We start from the raw sequence: 3,568 nt of genomic DNA on the forward strand, positions 1-3,568 counted from the left end.
TGGTCATGTAGGCATAAAATGTCCATGAGTCACTCAATCCCCTTCTACTCCAGAGGTCAAAACAGATACAATATGGCCTAATGTCTCCACCATAAATTACACTAGCATAACCTCTCTGGTATAGCCCAAGTCCTCAGGTATACAAAGACAGTCTTGTTAGGCAGGATCTGACCAGTCCTTAGAGGTTACCTCCCAAGGGTAGGTTCAAGGGTCGGTGTCTTTGGAATGTAAAGGGATTGAACACCTCAAATCTACCATTAACCTTTACTGTACAGGTCGTCCCCCCATCCCTTGGTGTAGGGACTTAGCTCTCTTATAGAAAAAAGCATCGTATTTGTTTGAGCATCTACATATAGGATAGCATTTATATAAAATATACTCAAATAGTATCAACATGAATATGCTTAACGTTTGGATAAGCCAGGGTGGTTTAAGGATAGATTTAAAGAAACAACTAATCCATCTGTATTAGTCTGGGCTTTCCAGAAAAATATAGCAAATAGGATTTATACACACACACACACACACACACACACACACACACAAGTTTATTATAAGGAACTGATTCACACTATTATGGAGGCTGGCAAATTCTAAGTTCTGCAGGATGAGATGTCAAGCTGGAAACTTGAAGTCTGAAGACCAGCACGTTTGAACCCCAGGAAGAATCAATGGTTCAGTTCAAGTCTGAAGGCAGGAAAACAGCTGACACCAGATCAAAAACTACCTGGCAATAAAACTTCTCTTACTTAGGGTCAGCCTTTTTATTCCCCTGAGGCATTCAACTGATTGATGTGGGAGACCACATTATGGAGGATAGTCCATATCACTCAGTCTCCAAATCACTCAGTCTCCTGATTTATTTATTTATTTATTTATTTATTTATTTATTTTTAATTTTTTAAATAAGTTTTAAAATGTTTATTTTTGAAAGAGAGAGAGAGAGTTCAAGTGTGGAAGGGGCAGAGAGTGACAGAGGATCCAAAGTACGCTCTGTGCTGACAGCAGTTGGCCCGATGCAGGGCTTGAACCCATGAACCACGAAATCATGACCTGAGCAATAGCCTGACATTTAACTGACAGAGCCACCCAGGTGCCCCTTATTTTTAATTTTTAAGTTCATTTTTTAATAGAGAGAAGGGAAAAAAAGAGTTCACGAGCAGGGGCAGAGGGGCAGAGGGAGAGAGAGAGAATCTTAAGCACACTAAGCCTGGAGCCTGACATGGGGCATGATACCACAACCCTGGGATCATGACCTGAGCCGAAATCAAGAGTCAGACTCTCAACCAACTGGGCCACCCAGGTTCCCAGTCTTCTTATTTAAATCTTATTCCCATACAAAACATGCTCACAGAGATCCCTAGAATATTTTTTTGGAAGCAATAAACTTTATAGGAAACTGAAAAAGGAGCAGAGTGAGAATTACTCATGAAAAATAAAAACACATAATTGTATCTTCAAGAGTTTTCATGAAACATTATGACCTATCAGATTAAGGTATTCACATTGTCTAACAAAAATGAACTGATCTAAGCAAGGGCAGCATGAAAATATTCTAATGCAGTGCTGCCCAAGAGAACTTTCTGTGATGATGGAAATGTTCTATTATCTCTATGTTGTCTAATACAGAATCTGCCAGCCACAAGGATACTAACAATGTGGGTAATGTGATTGAAGAACTGATTTTTTTAAATTTAAATACAAGTCAGTTAACATATAGTGTAATCATGGTTTCACGAATAGAATTCAGTGATTTATCACTTACATATACCACCCAGTGCTTATCCCAACAAGTGCCCTCCTTAATGCCCATAACCCAGCTAGCCCATCGCCCCCCACCCAGCACCCTGCCAGAAACCTTAAGTTTGGTCTGTATATATTAGTCCCTTATGGTTTGAGACTGAGGAACTGAATTTTTAATATAGTTTAAACAACCACATGTGGCTAGTGGCTACCAGTTGAACAGCACAGCTCTAATCTCTCATGGGTCAAAACAGTGGTTTATTTGTGAGACTTCTCTAATCACTGCTGAGGGGTGCAGAGGGTTGGGGATGGAAAGAGAGGAGAGCTCTTAACAGATTTATTTAGCTACTTAAACAAGTTCTGAAACTCTCCACATCTTTCAGAGGCAGGGCATGAAGAAAAGACTCTAGGGGAGACCTGAGTACACCATTGAACTCCTGGCGAATACCAAGGCACATAGAAAGCCTAGGGTTTGACTCACTCAGATGGGAAGATGCTTATGGTCCACACACAGAATCTGAGCCTTGGGTCATCTGTGCATCATCTGATGGGGCTGGTGGGAAGGTGGGGGTGCTCATTTATGGACAGGGTTTCCAGGGCTAGAAGTGGATTTAGAGGTGGAGGAAGGACCTGAAGGCCCCTTCTGCCGAAATCCTAGGCCTTATACTCCTTTTGGTATTAGCCAGCACTTGAAGGGCTCAGATCTCCCCCAGAGTCCTTTCCTCGCATCCTGCCTATGCAGACTGGACAGGCATTTTCTTTTGGGGGATTAATGCCTTATTCTTGCTTTTGAACACTTTGCTGGGATCCAGCTTTGTTCACAAAGGAGTTGGTCTCTTCTGCAAGCAGGTTTGTGCTGTGGGTTATGGATTGATACATGTTGAACCATTTTTTTTTTTGTCTTGTGGGATAATTCCATAGCTGATGAGTCCTACTGCCACTGCGGCAGACCCATGTGCATGATGAGCAGGTGATAGTAAGTGGTAAAGGTATCTGTAAGAAAATGCCAGTATAACACTCTGTCCAGGAACCAGATTTCAGTGTCACACTAACACTTCTTTCCCTCTTTGTACACAAGGAAAACTTCCTATTCCTGTTGCAAGGATGCAGCTCAAATATCACACTTGGAGAATCAAAGTGAGTCTTCTCTGGCTGGTTATCACTGGCTTCAAGACCATCATCCTCCAGGTTTACCAGGGTTGGTGGATTAGGGAGTGAATACACAGAAAACTGGTTGAATTGAGTCAGTTTTGAGATTCTGTTAATTGCCATGATGCCCAGTAGAATGATATGCTCATCCAGTTTCACATTCCATGTCCTGTGGAAGCCAGTGGTCATCAGGTAAAAGTTCTTCACATCCTCAGGTAACACACAGTTATTTTTTATTCCCATGAAGAAATAATATGACATTAAGCAGGTTTTTTTTCTATGATAGTCACCCTCTGTCACACCTGGGGAAGATTCTAGTAGGCAGGTGATTCCCAGGGTCAGCTTCTCCAGGTGTGCTTGCTACAGCCTGGGGGCACTGAATCCTCCATATTCTATGCATGGTGGGGGACACCAGAGGCTGGGCCATCAAGTTCACTGCATTTCCAGAGTAGTAGTGCTCCATGCAAAAAGCCAGGAGGGCAGAGATTAGGTGCCTGGGATGCTCTGGGAGTAGTAGTTCCCCAAGGCCTTCCCAAGGACTGGCCACCAATGGAGACCACTTCACAGAGGAAGGGGTGGGGTGGGGAGCAACTCCTCCATCCAGACCCTCCCAGCCCACCTCTAGAATATATTTTTACAAGAGACTCTATTTATTTTAAAATATTTTTATTTGAAT

General features: G+C 42.5%; 1 pseudogene; it reads right to left on the reverse strand.

Moving 5' to 3' along the window:
* Nucleotides 1-2,317: 2,317 nt before the first annotated feature.
* Nucleotides 2,318-3,281, reverse strand: LOC121042601 (tubulin polyglutamylase complex subunit 2-like; annotated as a pseudogene).
* Between the last annotated feature and the right edge of the window lie 287 nt (nucleotides 3,282-3,568).

Source organism: Herpailurus yagouaroundi, unplaced genomic scaffold (assembly GCF_014898765.1).
Source record: "Herpailurus yagouaroundi ecotype Mexico unplaced genomic scaffold, PumYag 185, whole genome shotgun sequence".
Taxonomy (NCBI): Eukaryota; Metazoa; Chordata; class Mammalia; order Carnivora; family Felidae; genus Herpailurus; species Herpailurus yagouaroundi.